Below are 18,295 nucleotides of genomic sequence, written 5' to 3' on the forward strand. Positions count from 1 at the left end.
ACTAAGAGTGACAGCCGTTTTGTAATCTGAAGGCCTCAGGTTTGCAACTCAGATCTTATCTGGAACACCACAGAGTGTATTTCTGAATAGAAACAAAAAAGATTAAGCAAAAATGAGTTTCCAATAAATCAGATGAGATCAAGTATTTTGATGTGGACTGCTCTTTCTATGCTAAGGCTCTGAATTAGATTGGAGAACTCAAAGGTCAAGGGCTTAACATGTTTACAGGGAGGGCCAATGGATTTCAGGGAGTCAGAAGTCATGTGAAAACATCAAGAAGAGGTTAGAAGTCAAAGACAAATCCGTCATTTAAGAACATGGTAGGCTCTTACTATATAAGCTGTTACTAAAGTTAGCAATGCTAGTCTGGGATGTAACTGAAATCTGAAAATACATGCAGTGATTCCAATTTGATCTTCCTTTCAAGTCCTAATGCTCAACTTTGCTAACAATGTCTTTCTTACTTTTGCAGGAGCTGGCTGAAAACTTCAGTAATTTAAGGAATAGGAGAAGCAATTATTTTGAAAGACTGAATTCTGTATATGAAGGAATTGGATAGAGACACCAACGATTCAGCTTTAATAAAAAAACATAAAAACACACATTATTTATAATGGATGTGCATTACTATGATATGAAATTCAATTGCACATGGACTGTTTTGAACTAGACTGAATAGCCATACTGTGAGAATAAGTGTTCTTTGTTTTCCATCTTAAAAAGAAACTTTTCTTTAGTGCTGCTTGAAGTAGGAAATAAATTAATAGAAAAACAGAAACCTTCTAGAACATCTTCATAAAGAAGAAAAAGAACAAGACGAAACTATAGTCTGCAGACTCCTATTAACACTTAAATTATACTTGAATAAACTGATTATTCTTACAAATAATTTTTTAAAAGTAAGTTTGTTTTCTAAACTAAAATAATCTAATTCTGTTTGTCAGATAACAGTACAAGTACTGCAGTAACAATATTTGAGACTGAAGCTCTCATAAAGGATGCATTTCTTAATTGCTGCCATAAACAGATTAAATGGTGGTCCACTGGAAATCTAGTAAGCTATTGCTAGATAGTAAAGTCTGGAGCACAATGAAAACAAACAGAAAGGAATTTGAACAAGATATCCTTTCCATGGCTAACAATACCTTCTGATTCAGTTCATAGTCTGCTTTGTAGAGTCATCTTTTTGTAACTGCATTCCAAATGCATAAAGTTACAAATACCTCTAATTTGAAAAAAAAAATCCCTCTTTCTATTATATTATGAAAACTAAACTTGAATAGATCTTTAGATTATCTCATTATTGTAATTTTTATATATCTGAACTGTTTTGGGATAATCAATGGAAATAGATGTACTGTAGCTTAATCTGACACGCAGAAATATTTCTCTGGGTAAGGTATACACTTATTCAACTTCATTTTTAGTGGAATGGCTATTCTGGGACATTCCGTCATTTTTAGGGTTACTCTAGGAGACGATTTCTGATCCTTCTAATTGTAAGAATTTCTGTGTATCGAGTAGATACATGACTAACATGTTCAGTTGTGTAATGTGCCTGCTCACAGAATATTTTATTTTGGTGAGGTTGCCAATTACTCACAGTGTGTGTGATTTCTACACTTACATGTTAAAGATTCAAATCTTTAATTGCATGCAACAAATTTGAGATTAACATCATGTTGAAGATTACATTATTTACTATATTTTCTCTTCCTGAGAAGTTCATCCTTGCAACATAAGTTCCGCCTATGCCCAGAACTTTGCTCTTTTGATGAACTGCATTTACAAAGATGTCCATACTACAAATGAAGCACCATTGTTCTAATGCTTTTTATGGTTGAAAATTGTGTGAACTTCAAATTCCTGCCAAACTTGGATTAACCTGCTGATTACTGTTTAATAATTCATAGCTTGCTTCTTTTGCTCATCGACATAAAGGACACATACTTAAATCTCTCTGAGATAATCATGTCTTTACAGTGTGGTTTACATACTTCAAAAATTTTGATATTCCTGCCCATATTTCTAATATGTCTTCCATTTAAGACTTTATGGGCTAAAATGCAAGTTGTTATGACAAGGTGTGTAACATTCAGCTCTCAGTGCTTCATATTTAATAACTATTGGAGGTGTGCTCAGTCTAAGTGTTTGCAGCAGTATTGTATTGTACTGAGGATTTTTCTCTCTTACGCAGTAACAATCATGGTGGTGATGATGCTTCTCTTGATGGGAAGATCAATTAGAACTGTTCCTGTGGATAAAACATTATTGGTTCACACAACTTAAAACTTTGGTTTCACCTAAATAAAGTTCTCTTTTCTTATTAGGTGATGTTTGAATGTGTGTGACTCTGACTTCTGGGCAATTTCGTTTACTAGTTGCAGCTCTTTTGCCTGTAATTTGCAGCAGTCCTTTTCAAGCTTTGATTTATTGTCTGTCATCGAGACTGATTCCATCTTTATGTTTTTCTTGGTTTTATATGTTTTACCCTGACCACAGAACCTCAGGTGTTGCACTGAGACTGTGCTTTTCTGCTTGAAGTGCACACATTTGTTCTTTGTTAGTGGCAGTGCAGTGCTCAAAGCCATCAGTGTGTGTCAAGACAGCTTGACACCAAATCTTATCACTGACCCCATCTAGGAGCTGTGTTTGAAGATTGTTATTCTACATATTGTCTGATTTCAAACTTATGGCTATGAATTTTAAATTATTTTTGTTCCCCTTATATGGCTGCCTTAATAAATAAAAATGGCAAATCAGTTTTAACTGCATCAACAAATTTGTTTCAGTCCCACTTCCTTCTTGAAATTATTTTTGTTCTATTCACTGAAATTTAAGACCTCTATATTTTCACATAAACAATATTCTCCTGTACTGAAAGTCATGTAATAAAATTAATTTTCTCAGATTCATTCATTTAGCAAAAGCTCCAAATAACGCATGTTGTATTAATTGTGCTCATGCAAAGCAGTCACTAAGCTTTATGAAGGCTAGGGGGTGCCACAGAGCCCCAAACCCCAAAAATCAAACACACAGACACAGTCCTGGGTTCAAATAAAGGGAGATTTTATTACAAATACCTTGTACAAACAAATAAACACGTGTTTTCTCCACTTTTTCCTCCTGTCCTCTCTCTACTGCACTGCTTTTCTCCAGTGAAGTGTTGTCTTCCTTCCTCCCAGCTCCGATTCACCTGGACAAGACAGTGTGGCCCTTTTTATTGAACACCTAAGAGTAGTTCCAGTGCCAGGGCTTTTGCTTGTTGGACGCACTTCTAGGTCATATGGAAGTCCCGAATAGCAGGGAGTGCATCTCCCTGCAGCCAACTCTTGTGGCACCTTCCGGACTACAATTCCTGGCAGTCCCTGCTGCTTCCCGACCAGGTACTGATATTCAGGGCTGCTACCATCAAACATCCGGGGGGAAAAACATCCCCCAGAGACAGTCTTTCCCTATCCTTCCCTTATGGCTGGGATGTCCGTCCATCCACCTGGGGAGTCTTGTTTGGTGTAAGGCTCCTTCTTCTCTCTCAGCTGAGATGTCTGTCTGTCTACTTGGGGCCTCCCATCCAGGTGCAGAACTTTCCCCTCTCCTGGTTGGGATGCCAGTCCATTCCATGTGGTACTTACAGCATTTAAATTAATCCTCATACTAGCCAAGGATGTCAAATTATGCTGGGTATGAGTTCTAATTTGTGTTCATGTGGGTCAAAAGTGCAACACAACGTGACTTGCCTGAAATGAAAGTTTGAAAAGCCATACTAAGAAATGAAGATAATACCTACAAAAGGCAATGAGCCTACAAAAATGAGCCATCCAATCTGGCTTACACTTTACACTACATAGGAATATCATTATTTAATTTAAAGGTAGCCCTTAAAGATTCAAAGCAAAATATTAAATCATGATTAATAAAAGATTTTTGACAGACTGGAAATAGGTTTGAACTCCTGAATCTTGTAGCTGTTTTCACCATTTGGGTAACACTTTATAATAACTTTTATTAATAAGTCATGAGAAAGTATAACATAATGCTTAATCAGTAAATGTAAATTCAAATATTAACACATTTCATTAACTGAAAATGTATATTCTAACTCATATCTTTGAAAAAAATTCTCCAAAACCCACTTATTCAGTGTAGGGTCATGGGAAAGCTGAAATCAATCCCAGCAAGCATCAGGTGCAAATCTGGAGCAACTCCAGGACATACTGTAACTCCAGGGCACAGTAGGGTGAACACACACATGTACCATGGGGTCACTTTGGCATCGCCAATCTACAAAACCTACATGTCTTTAAAAGTAAACCCATGTGAACTCATGGAGAACATGCAAACACCATACTGGGAGCATTTTAGACATGAAACCCAGTCTCCTTGAGGCCATGTATACTATTTGTAAACATTTAAAAATGATTTTAAAAATGACTAATAAGGTATTTTTTATCTATTAGGTAGCACGTTATTGTTTCTTACTGAAAAATGTCTCTAAAATACATTACAACGATTTTATTCATCATATGCAAGTCCTATAAAACTGTCAATTTTATGTTTCTGTGTGTAACACTAAAATAATTTATGCAGGATCTACATTTTACATGTATAAAAATATTTTTTTCTGTAGCTGTATGTCTTTTTACAGTTGTCTAAATTATTAAATTTTTTAAGCAAAGTTATTATAAAGCATTACCGCTAAATGCAGTAGAACATAATAATAGCGATGGGAATAGCAGCTCTCGTGCAAATGTGGACAGCTTTAACCAACACCGAGGTGGGGAGATTTACTAAAAATCATTGTACCTTCTCATCATTTCCTTCTTAAAACTGCTCTTAAATTAAAAGAATAATTTTTAAACCACAGAAATCATTCTCGCTGCACAATAAAATCTATAATAAAGGAATAATTGAGACAAGTAACATTGCTGAGGTTTTAATATTATTTTTAAGTTTTTAAAAAAGTTGTGTCTCTTTTTTCAGAACAGTGTTTTATAACTCTGTGGTGTTATGTCCTAGGTATCTTTTAAAAAAGAGAATGCTACTTTTACAATATCTACATTCAGTAGCCCAGTAGATGATTCAAAAAGAGGTCCAAGTTAATTGTATTTTTGAGAGTGCACAACTACCAAGATAACAACAGATGCTCTGCTACAATATGTATAGCAGCCCAGCAGAACACTTTATGAATCACAATGAGGATTTTCAAATTAAAATTGGTTTATATAATGTATTACAGACAGCATATTCATTTTCAAACTTTATGTATTTTGAGTGAGGCTTGAGTTGTACTGTCTATACACACCTTTTCTAATTAGGAAGTGCTACAGAAATGTTACACATGATGGTGGTGGATGCATTAGCTCTTAGTTCTTTGAATTGACGTTCAGATGAGGCAATTTCAAGGAAGAATGACATATAAGCACAGAATTAAGAGATAATAATTAGCATAAAGAAGAGAGTCTGGAATGAAAAGTAATTACACAATTTTAGAATGTGAAGATCTATCCATTAATTATTTTCCTGATCCACTTCATCAAATGTTAATCTCAGGAGGTCACAGTCTGAGCTTATTTGAAATTACATTAAATATTAAAGAACTTTTTGCCATATTTAGACTTCTGTAACTTTTTATAAATGCTGATAACCTTTAACCTATTACACTATTTTGACTTGCTAAAATCACAGGAAACCTGCTTAAATTGACTTACTTAAAAATACACGTCAACAGCTCTGAAGCTAACCTGCAAATTTTTCAAGATTTTATTAAGCCCTGAGATCATTTATGCACTGATATCACAAATTAAATCTGAGTAATTTGCTGTAGCATGGACAAGTTTTTGTACTATTCTCCTGATTGTTGGAAGTCAAGCAAAATGACACCTTTTATTGGCTAACTAAAAAGATTACAATATGCAAGCTTTCGAGGCAACTCAGGCCCCTTCTTCAGTCAAAATGTATATATATATTTACCTATTTCTAATTTGTGGCCATTTGTTGTATTTTGTTTGAGGTTATCATTCTTTTGTTGTTTGTGGCACAACGGTTAACACTGCTGGGTCAAAGGACAGATCGCTTGTTTGGCCACAATAATTAGTCTAACATAGTTGGCAGATGCCTTTAGCCATCAGGAACACTTAGAAAATCATTGAATAACAATAATAATAATAATACATTTTATTTACATATTATAGACCTCTGTGTCCTATAGGGGGCGCCACTGACCTCCCAAACTTCAGACAGAATGACACAAACACAGTCATGGGTTCAAAAGAAAAATTCTTATTTACACATTACCTTATAATAACTTTATGCCAGAGGAGCACTGCCATCTATCATATTGGTTGATGAACTTTTCTTGGAATACTGTCTCACTCAGACCATCCATTATTCTTTCTCCAAAAGTACCACACAGTTAGGTTCAAAGACTCAGTTATATGGCAAAAGGTATAGATCTTCATAGAATTGATGTTGTGGAAATTCTCTTTAAATACTCTTAAATAACAGCCAAAATCACCATTGCAATGTGCCAATGTGGATGCTGTTTATGCGGAGCCCACATAACAACTGAGTTCTCTAGGCAGAATGACTAATATTCAAGACCAATAATCTGAAATAAGCTAGGATCATTTGCATATATATCAGTAACAGTTAACATTTTGAACCAATCAACATAAAGATAATTAGCACAGTCCAGTTCTCATCTATATAGTTCAGAAATATAAAAATGTTAAAGTAGTTGTAGAACTTCTTATATACAGTATAATACTGCAGTTAAAAGTTTAAATGGAAAGTGATCTCATTATCCTGAGCCTCTCCTTGTAGCCCTGAACAGTCACATGGGGTTGACATGAAGTTGTCTGTTAACATAACATGCATGTCTTTGGGAGGAAACCTAGATCAACCAGGAAAGATCACAGGTAAATATGAGAATACTATGGAAACTCCACACTGAAAGTTATCAGGTGCAGCTGTCAAACTGGGATGCGTAATTGATGTGGCAAAGCACTAACTGCTGTATCATCATGGCGCTCTATAATAATAATAAAAATAAAGTAAATATTTTTTTAGGAAAATTGGTTACCTTGACCTGGATGTTAAGAACTTAAGTTTTTTTCTGTCCTTGGTAGTATCCTAATATTCAACAGAAATGTAACTTTCGGCAAATTCATTTTATATATAGTTGTAATTTTTTCATGTTGAAATGCTCCTTGTATTCTGAAATATTTTATTACAAATAACAGCGGACTGCACGATAACATGCAGTGAATACACTTGATTTATAGTTTTCATCATCTTTCTCTGTACATTTAGCATTTGTTTGTTCAGATGTTGATGTGAAGATGCTTCCTGAGCAGCTCTTGTTTTCTCCATCCCAGCGGCCCACTTCTTCTTTTCTTTCATCGGCATCTTTTCATGTTAAAACTGATTAAGCCAGTTTTTGTGTTGCAATTACTTAATACATTTTCTTTAATTTTTCACTTAAGCTGGCACTTAAATCTTCAATCTGCCTCAAGAATGATTTAAGATATGAAGAGAGAGGGGAAGTGATGGCAAAGGTGGAAGGGAGCTGTCAGGAGTTGATTCTACAATAAAATAAAATAAAAATAAGAAGAGTAATAAAAATAATCAGCAGACGTAGTATATGTGTGAAAAATTTCAGGTCAATAGATCAAATGGTTTGCAGGCTACAGGTGATATAAAATCCTGGACAGGCAAACGGACAGCCACGATAGTGTATTATATAAGAAGATAATAGATGCCAAATAGAAAAATGGCAGACAAAATGTAACTAAGTGTAAAATTTGCTTTTTATTTCTAAATCCATATGTTTCCAGAAGTCTAAAGTTAGAATATGTGTCTGCTATTAAAAAGTGCTCAAAAAATGGAATGTAACATTTAGCTGTGATGAGCTTCCGTCATGTAAACATACAGATTGTTTTAGCCACCATCAAGTCAAACTGTGAGTGTGGTTACTGAAGCTGTGTCACCTGTTTATTTCCTCCTGAGAGTCTTCAAACTTTAACAATGGCAGATCTGTTGTTTAGACAAAGGCATCTTTAAGATCACTGTTCCTGTTATACATTTGTTCAAGTTCAAAACATTTACTGAGATGGTGAAATATTTCAAGTTGTCCGGTTTTCATTATGATTTTAACAAATTCTAAACAGCCATTGTACAACATAGCTATCTGTTGCACTGTTCTACATGACATTACTGTCTGTTTAGAAACTGTTGATCAATTTGTCTTTAAATGTTTGAGGAATATCAATATATTTTGTGTTAGAGGACAAAAAAATCCTCAAATATTCTTAAGACATTTATGGAAAGTTAACTTGTCTTTTATACAGTATGTCTAATTGTGCATATAAATAAGATTTCATAACTAGTTTACCAGCCATGTCTACAGACAAAACTGGCAAAGCCCAAAACTTTCACAAAATAAGGATATTCACGGGAAGTTATGTGGGCCCTGCCTGAAGAAAAAATGCTGGAGAGAGTTCATCTGGTCAGAGCAAGATATTCAAGAGAGCAGCATGGCACCTTCTACATAGCTCTTTTGAAAACAACTTTAAGTGGCTGAGCCTAGCAAGGTGTGGCATTTTAAACAGAACTTTTACTCAGACACATAAAACAGCCCTGTATGTTAGAGTACGAGCCTCAGCAGTTAGACAGTCCAATTAATTGGAATTCAAACACAGATAAGCAGACACATGCAGAAGCTCACACTTCTGTTCTTATTCTGCTGTATGTGTGTGTGTCCCATGCTAAAACAACAAACCCAGTGACGTATCTGCGGATGGCGGTAGCTCTTGGATCATGTGCAGTTAGTCATGTTTGCTTTGGTTTTTGAAAACCACTGTTTCATTTAGTAGAAACAGTGAGCAAACCATCATGAACTCAAAGTGCTGCTTTATTAAATCTTTGCAACAAACTTTCCTCATATGGACATTTTTACTTCTGTCTAAAGGTAAATTAAAATTGTATTTTCTATTTATTTTTGGACAATATATATTTGCCTCTGGGTTAAATGTGGACATTTTTACTTCTGTCTGAAGGTAAATTAAAATTGTATTTTCTATTTATTTTTGGACAATATACATTTGCCTCTGGGTTACAATTTTAAACTGAATAATGATTTCAAACAATATTTATCTAACTGTTTCAAAGTAACTGCGGTGGGTTGGCACCCTGCCTGGGATTGGTTCCTGCCTTGTGCCCTGTGTTGGCTGGGATTGGCTCCAGCAGACCCCTGTGACCCTGTGTTCAGATTCAGCGGGTTGGAAAATGGATGGATGGATGGATTTCAAAGTAAATTGCACAGAAAAAAGTATATTAAAGAAATAGAAAGGGCATTTGGCATTGTAGCAAGTCAGTACAAACTCCTCATACACAGTGAATGTGCTGCGATCTGAAGGTAGGACTCTTGAGACATCCGACAGCAGCACCTACCATTACACTTCTCTGCTGTACCAAGTCATCATTCCACTTTTAGGCCTGCTTCATCCAGTTTTATTGTCATTGGGAATACAGGCAGCATCAAGGAAAAACTAAGAATCAACTCCTGGATGGGACACCATTCCACCATGGGGCATATTCATGCAAACACCATAACTCATAGAATATCAGCTTATTCTCAGGACTAACACAACATGCTCATAATTAAGTATGTAGGAGAAACATTGAAGCATAAGTTAGTAAGCAGTAAATGGGGCTTCTGGAACTGTGAGGCAGCAGGGACAATCACTAGCTGCAGAGCCCTGCTGTTTCAATTAATTTGATTTTTTAAAATTTAATTTTAAATAAACCGAAATAAAATAAAATCATTTTGGAATTTTTGATAGAACCCTTCAGACCCATTGTGTCATAGACTTACTTTTGTGTTTTTGATCTGTGTTCTTCAATGGTTTCATATATGACAGCTTTTCTAATATACTAAAAGACTTTTTAATAAAATGAATTTTGATTTAAAACAAACATTATTTGCTGTAGATATTACAAATTGCGGCACGGTGGCGCAGTGGGTAGCGCTGCTGCCTCGCAGTTGGGAGATCTGGGGACCTGGGTTCGATTCCCGGGTCCTCCCTGCGTGGAGTTTGCATGTTCTCCCCGTGTCTGCGTGGGTTTCCTCCGGGGGCTCCGGTTTCCTCCCACAGTCCAAAGACATGCAGGTTAGGTGGATTGGCGATTCTAAATTGGCCCTAGTGTGTGCTTGGTGTGTGGGTGTGTTTGTGTGTGTCCTGCGGTGGGTTGGCACCCTGCCCAGGATTGTTTCCTGCCTTGTGCCCTGTGTTGGCTGGGATTGGCTCCAGCAGACCCCCGTGACCCTGTGTTCGGATTCAGCGGGTTGGAAAATGGATGGATGGATGGATGGATATTACAAATTGCATTAGGCTGTTTAAACAAAAATTCAAACAAAATAAAATGTAAAATTAGTAAAGATTTTTTATTAGTAATATTTTATATTTGTCATTCTTTTAAAGCAAACACTGTAACTGTTCAAAAAAATGGAGCTTTTGAGCTTTCTTCTCTACTTGTTTGATTTTATGTGGGATCTGTACAAATATAAAGTGTAACACATTGCATCCATCCATTCATCCATCCATTTTCTAACCCGCTGAATCCGAACACAGGGTCACGGGGGTCTGCTGGAGCCAATCCCAGCCAACACAGGGCACAAGGCAGGAATCAATCCCGGGCAGGGTGCCAACCCACTGCAGTACTAGAAATCACAGTTTTGATGAATAAAAAAAAAAAAGTTCCACACAAAGACTGAGAATCAAGCCTGAAATATTCTTCTATGACACAGTTTCTAAACGTGATGTCTGAGTGATGTCTGAGTGGAAAGGACAATTCTTATCACAAATAAAAATGAATACTGAGGTTTAACTCTGTGCCTTTGGTATTTCTTCAAATTGCAGTCATCCATAGAAGAGCAGTAGCAGAAGTACGTGTGGAAGTCACTTTGGGAGTGACTGTTATTTTCTATTGTAATGCTTCACTTGACAGCACAGTACAGGTGAACTGGAAGAAAAGCAATTCCTGTGCAACAGAAGTTCTTTTTGCTTATACTGCCAATGAGACTTTTATTAATATGACCACAGAAAAAATTAAGTGGAGTAAAGAAAATCCACTGAATCTTCATATTACTGATGTGCAGCCATCTGATGAAGGGAATTACAGCTGTGAGGTGACATCAACACAAGGAGTAAAGGAGATGAAGTGGGAGCTCACAGTCCATCTAGAAACTGGTAATTTACTGTGTAACACTTACTCTTTCTTTCTTTCTTTCTTTCTTTCTTTCTTTCTTTCTTTCTTTCTTTCTTTCTTTCTTTCTTTCTTTCTTTCTTTCTTTCTTTCACTAAATGAGAGTGAAATGAAATGGGAATGTTGACAAATGTTAAAGTATATTTACACAAAAATAAAGATGAAGAAAAGTTACAATTAAATATATTCTTCAGTAATATAAAACATTAGCCACTTCCTGAAAGATACAGTTGTCCAAATGGGGTGGGTTTGAGGCTACGACTGTAAGGGAACTCTGGAGAGAGCAACATTGTCCTTGACTGAAAACTGGAGGACCGCCGCCGCGCCCCCTCCTCCCACAGCGAGGGATGGGGCTGGACAGCAGTCGCGCACAGAGGGCGGAACGGGGTGAGAGGGGAAGGACGCCCAGTGAGGACGCCCTTTCCGCCCTCTCCTGAGAGAGGGCGGGGAAGTGGGCCCGAGAGGTTTTGGGTCCTAACCGTCCAACTACGGGTCAGCACAACCGGTAACGATACTTCTGCAGGTTCACCTACGGAAACCTTGCTACGACATTTACATCCTCTAGATAGGCAAGTTCGATCGCTTGACGGTCATTCCGCCCACTCCGCTCCAAACCCCGCGCCGCCATTCTAGTCTGCCGATTTCTTAGTCATCTCTTAGTAATCTTTCAGTACGCACTGCCTGCTCATGTGCCCGCCCCCAACTCCTCACCTGAATTACTTTCGTCTGTGTACAGTCCACATGCACTTGTGAGTCACATTGACTGTTCATTTTCCATACACCGCCTCAGTCAGTTTCGTCTCTGCTACAGTCCACATGCACCTCTGAGCCACGTTGACTTTTCATTGTTCTTTTTGTCCGGGCCGGGTGAGGTTTCCCGTGTTGAGTCTAATTAAGCCAAAGGCTCCACACCTGGTGGTGCGGTTCCGTCAATTTCTTTAAGTTTCAGCTTTGCAACCATACTCCCCCCGGAACCCAAAGACTTTGGTTACCCGGTTGGCTGCCCGGCAGGTCATGGGAATAACGCCGCCGGACTGCCAGTCGGCATCGTTTATGGTCGGAACTACGACGGTATGTGATCGTCTTTGAACCTCCGACTTTCGTTCTTGATTAATGAAAACATTCTTGGCAAATGCTTTCGCTCTTGCGCGAATTGTTGGTGGGCGGGGCTCTGTCATGTGTGTGCCATGGTCGGCTGCTTAGTGAATAAAAATATCATCACACTGTACAGTATATAACAAAGTCATGTGAAGAGTAGGATAAACAATAATAGCAAAAACGTCAACAAATTAATGTTCTTTTAAGTGTAGTCAAGTCAATGATTAAAGTGGCTGCCAATTGAAAAAGGAACTGAAATTTTGAAAGGCCCAAAATGAGTCTCTCAAGATAAAGAGCTAGGCCAATGTTTTATACTATTTGAAATTGGAAAAAATCAAATATTCAGTTAGAGGATCTGTACAATTTTTTTTAAAACCTGGCAGGATATAATCAATAAAATTTTAGAATAAGCTCTTAAAGCACCGAGGAAGCAATTATCTCCGCATTTCTTTTTCTTCTCCATTCATCTCTACTGGCCTATTAAACTCATCAATTTACAGTAGGTATGTTTACAAGTCTTAAGTTTTACCCCATTGGCCATGCTCTCTCTCTCTCAGGGGTTGGGGTCGACTTGTTTTTCAATCCTATTTTTTGTAAAAATTGATCGATTTGTATGAATGATTACAATAAAATTAATAAATAAACAATAAAAAAAAAGATAAAGAGCTAGGCTGAATGAATCCCATTAATTAATCAACTGCAATTAAGCTGGAAATGGTGGATAAATATGCAGGTGAAAGCTTTATTAACGGCTGTATTATAATTATTGGTAAAGATAAAAAACAAAAATGCAATCATATAAACTTCAACATATTATATGAGAAAAATGCACACAATGTTACTGTATTTTCCTGGTGATATAAAGAAAAGAATGGGAATGAATCATAGAATAGATGGGGATAAGAATGGAAGATGTTAAGTGAAATAATAAAGTTTAAAAGCATTAGAAGCATGGAATTATTCAAGGAAAGTGAAAAAAAAATTTATAATTTTTAGGGTTCAAGAATGATTTATTCAGTTATAGAATGTAATTAGGATATTCCTGTTTTACAATGACAATCAGTTGTTATGGAAAAAGTGTTTGGCAGATTTGGTAGAGAACAGGATTATAGAAAATATGGGGAAGATATGGCAGCATGTGGTACTTCAGGGTTAAATAAGAAGGCAAAGGAGAAGCAGAGGTTGAGACCAGAAAAAAGTGTAATCATAAACAAAAAGAGTAAACAGGATAAAATGAAATAATGGAAATAATTAATCACTTCTTAATCTGAGTAGGAAGACATTAGAAAAACAAAAAGAAGTGGAGAAATCTGAGAAAGCAGATGATCAATTCTGAAGCTGATGATATATTAAAAGTCAATGAACCTCGCTCTTGGCTTTTATTACCAAATTAATAAACCGTAATCAGAAAGACTATGGAGAAATATTCCCCCATAAAGTACAGCAGAAAAATTAAAATAAATAGTTAAACAGCTTGATAAATGCTTGGATGATTTTGATAAAAGTTCTTAGGAGAGATCTGCTTGAGGCAGCTTGGGAGCTCCTTGAACGTCCAGCTCTTGGCTTAGACTCAGACGTGACACTCTTGTGTCACATGTCCCCTTTAATTCTGTGCCCACTGGAAAACCCAGGGGCTTCTCAGGGCACTCTTGGCAGATAGTAATGCAAAATTAAGTAGTAAAAGTGGACATGATGGTTTAGAAAAAAATAAAAATAAACAATTGTCCATTTTATATGTACTTTGATGCAGTAAAGGGTGACAACTATAAAAAACATTTACCATGTAGACTAAGTTTAGATTTGGATTTTGTGTCACACATTTTAAGCTGAAACTCTTCTTATCATTCATTTTCTGCAAAAGAAAGCAATTGAATTGAAGTGTTTGTACAATGCTGTGCAAGTAAGGACTGAATACAAACACAAAAGGTCTCTGGTGGTGCACCTAATCTTCTTTTAAATGAGCCCTGTTTTGAGATCAGGTTATAGGGATTATTTTATACATATATAATTCAATTAAAGCTATAATAAAAACAGGTTTTGTACTTACAAAATGGACATCTCTCACTTTTATCACTGGAGACGTGATGTGGTTGAAAATTGCAGCAGAAAACAAAGATATGCATTGTTTTTTTTAATGAAAAAAATGAAATTATTGGTGGTTAATTAAGAAGTTCTACATTTAGGACAGGACTAGCAGATTTAAAGAAAATGTACTTAGACAAAAATTTTCAATTAAGTCACCCAGGAGCTTTATGTGGCAAGAAAAACAAAACTTATGCTCTTCCAGATTCCCCCGTTAGATGTCAATGAGATACAGAGGATAGCACCACATCAGAGAGAAGCAAACTTTTCAAAATGACCGCATTATGGCACAAATCCTCTTACTCAATATTTATTTGTAGTGCTAGTTGTTGTTATGTGTTTAGCGTATAGGGATTTTGTGAGGGTTTTCACTCTCCCAAAACCAAAGATGGCTCTTCATATATTAGAGTTAGTTAAGTGCTTTTTCTCTTGTATATAATATTTATTTATGAACATTAGAACAATCTGGATGAGAACAGGCCATTCAACCCAACACCAATCCTATCCACTTAATTCTTTTAAAATAACATCATGTCTAGTTTTGAAGGTCCCTAAAGTTCTACTGTTTACCACACTACTTATTCTGTGTCTAGAAAAACCTCCTAATGTTTGTGCGAAATTTACCCTTCACAAGTTTCCAGCTGTGTCCCCGTGTTCTTGATGAACTCATTTTAAAATGACAGTCTTGATCCACTGTACTAATTCCCTTCATAATTTTAAACACTTCAATCATGTCACCTCTTAATCTTCTTTTGCTTAAACTGAAAAGGCTCAGGTCTTTTAATCTTTCCTCATAATTCATCCCCTGTAGCCCTGGAATCGGCTTAGTTTCTCTTCTCTGGACCCTTTCTAGCGCTGCTATGTCCTTTTTGTAGCCTGGAGATCAAAACAGCACACAGTACTAAATATGAGGCCTCACCAGTGCATTATAAAGGTTGAGCATAACCTCCTTGGACTTGTACTCCACACATCATGCTATATATCCTAACATTCTGTTTGCCTTCTTAATGGTTTCAGAACTATTTCTGAACGTTAAGTGTAATGAGTCACTTATAAGTTGTACTTTCCATTTTAAGACCTCCCATTGTGTATTCTGAAAATTGGACTTACAACTGTGATAACAGTGCAATGAATGAGATTATAAAGTAAAGTCACAAGATCCTCTAAGAATTTGGATAGTCAAATGACTACCTCAAATTGTGTAAACAATACTGGGTGACAGTGTCTTGTAAAATTATAAATAATCAATACAGTATATGGTACTTTTTTGAGCTGGCTAGTACTTGAAAATATTTGTTACAGGAAGAACTCAGAAAATGATTTGCCAGTGCAATGCTTACCTGATAAACTACTGGTTAAATCCCAATTTGTAGTATATTCATTCTATCATTACCAGCTTAATTCATATTAGTGCTGCAGAGGGTGAAGTCTGTACATTGTCACAACATTGGCAGTAAGGCAGGACAGACCCTTGAACTGATATGACTTCATTACAGGACACGTTTAGGGTCACGCACAGCCATGGTAAATTTAAAAGAAGTTCATTAACTTAAAATACATGTCTTTGGGTTGATAGGTAAAAGCAGTATACTCAGGAAAAAATGCACTCAGACATCGGTAGATTGTGTAAACTCTACACAGTCAGTGGTTGGGCCAGATTTTTGACCTCTTTTAATTGTCTAACCAATCTGTCTACAGGGACACAGTAAAGAAAACTGCCAAATTGTAACTTTTGAAGATGCTGGTCACATACTTGTAAAACATTAAAAAAAAAAGCCTTACTCAGCATGTGCTGTATAAAGAAAATATTGCATTATGAACAATTGCTATATTTGCAGGTCAAAGCACTCTAGATGCAATATTCTCTGCCTTTATTTCATACATAAGCATTTTCTAGGCATAATCAACCAGAACTATGAAAAATGCTTTCTTTTGCAAACAAGAACTTGTAACTCCTTAAGAAGATTTTGACTGCTGCCAACACACAATCTATAGTTTTGTTGGCATTTGAAATTAAATTCTTATTGATACTGTGAACGTGGCCCAAAGGGGACACGGCCGCTAGTACAAAACTCCCTCTTAAACAGTGATTCAATGGTAAACAAACACAGCTTTCATCTCCTCTTTGTGGGATCAGCTGCTAGCCTGCTGCTTGCTGCCGTGCCACGCGAGGGGCTTCGAACATTTAAAAGACCATGCCTCTCCTGGCCTAGTGTGTCACTGACTTATCTCTCTTCCTCTAGACACCCTCAGCTCATATCGGGGCACCCGAGCATTCACGCCCCTTTGAGGAGGAAGATTTTGTGTTCTTTTGACCAAGAGTCCCTTGTGCTTCTGTTTGTTCCGCCTGTACTGGAATAAAGTTTCTCTTGGAAAACAGTGCTCCTGTGCAACTTTGTGACCCATGTGTGACAAGTGCTACCAGAAGTGGTTGCAGTAAGGTTTTCTTAGGGGGCACTGCCTTGATTTTAATTGGCTCACATTTTAAGAGTCGGAAGTCTATATTCCATCTTTTTCCCCTAACCAGCTGCCAGTTACAAGGAAGCTTTGAAATATTCTAAGTGAAAAAAAAAAATATCTGGATGATATTCTCAGAAAAAGAAACAGAACAATATTAGACATATCTGGTGTGTCAGTGTGTGTGGACTGTCATGTTGATCAAGTAACGTGTTATTAAAATCAAGAACAGGCTTTTAACTGAGTCTGAGATCCTTGAGCCAAATATATTTTGATGGGGTGTGCTCAGTACCTATTGTTAAATGGGAGCTGATTAAAAAAAAAGAATCAATTAAAATCAAAACAACAAAGTAAGCTCCAGTAGTGGCAGTAATGAGCTTCAAATAAGGAAAGTGAGCAATAATTAAAACACCATTGAGGTAAATTGTACATTCATGTTAAAATCTTCACAATGCTATTTGAATATAACTAATTCATACAGAGGTTATATAAATACTGCATAGAAATAATCATACTTGTCAGTCAGTCATTTTGTAGCTCACCTACTCCTGAATAGAATCACAAGGTTGCTGAAACCTATCCCAGCTAGCACAGGGTGTGAGGCAGAAACAAATCCAAGAAAGGGAGACAGTTCATTGCAGGCGAACAAACACACACACACTCATACACCAAAGCCAATAAAGTATCACCAATTCACCTAATCTGCATGTCTTTGGACTGTGGCAATAAACTGAGGAAACCCACACTGACACAAGGAGAACATGCAGTCTTCACACAGGAAGGACCAGTGACATGAACCTTGGTTTACTAGGAGAATGAGGCTGTACCTGGTAAGACTCCAAGATCAGGCTGTTTCTGTTGAGTCTGAACACAGTTTGTGTGAGGAACTTGCAGACTTAGGTACGACTGCCAATCCTAATGTGGGAGACCTGCCATGACAAGACCCTGAAGGTTTCTAAGGGTTGTGTTGGTGTTGCTGGAGTTCCCAGAAGGAGGTATTTCATCTCGCAGGTCACCCTGAACTTGCAGACTTAGGTACGACTGCCAATCCTAATGTGGGAGACCTGCCATGACAAGACCCTGAAGGTTTCTAAGGGTTGTGTTGGTGTTGCTGGAGTTCCCAGAAGGAGGTATTTCATCTCGCAGGTTACCCTGGATGTCACTGAGAGGAGTCGCAGTGTATGGCTTGATGGCAACTACAGTCTGTATTGGGAAATTAGATAGATGGCTGTGAGGGTTCCAAGGGCAGTTAAGGAGGAGTTTGTAAGAGGAATCTGAGAGCAAATGACACTCTCTCTATGGTCTAGTGACTCATGTCCTGCTGAATTGAAAGATTACACATTACCGAATCTGTTCCTCGGAGAGCTGCAGTCAGGGAGAGTGATGGATGACA

At 37.1% G+C, this 18,295-nt stretch overlaps 2 long non-coding RNA genes across 2 annotated transcripts in view; one reads left to right on the forward strand and one right to left on the reverse strand.

The window, feature by feature from the left end:
* The window catches only part of LOC114650873 (uncharacterized), a 19,400-nt gene extending 18,589 nt beyond the window's left edge, over nt 1–811 (forward strand). Inside the window, exon 3 of the long non-coding RNA XR_007934747.1 lies at nt 473–811. This is a non-coding gene — a long non-coding RNA (uncharacterized LOC114650873). The remainder of the gene's footprint in view (nt 1–472) is intronic.
* Nucleotides 1–18,295, reverse strand: part of LOC127527444 (uncharacterized) — a 61,508-nt gene that overhangs the window by 34,315 nt on the left and 8,898 nt on the right. The window lies entirely within an intron of this gene.

This window comes from Erpetoichthys calabaricus, chromosome 4 (genome assembly GCF_900747795.2).
Source record: "Erpetoichthys calabaricus chromosome 4, fErpCal1.3, whole genome shotgun sequence".
Taxonomy (NCBI): Eukaryota; Metazoa; Chordata; class Cladistia; order Polypteriformes; family Polypteridae; genus Erpetoichthys; species Erpetoichthys calabaricus.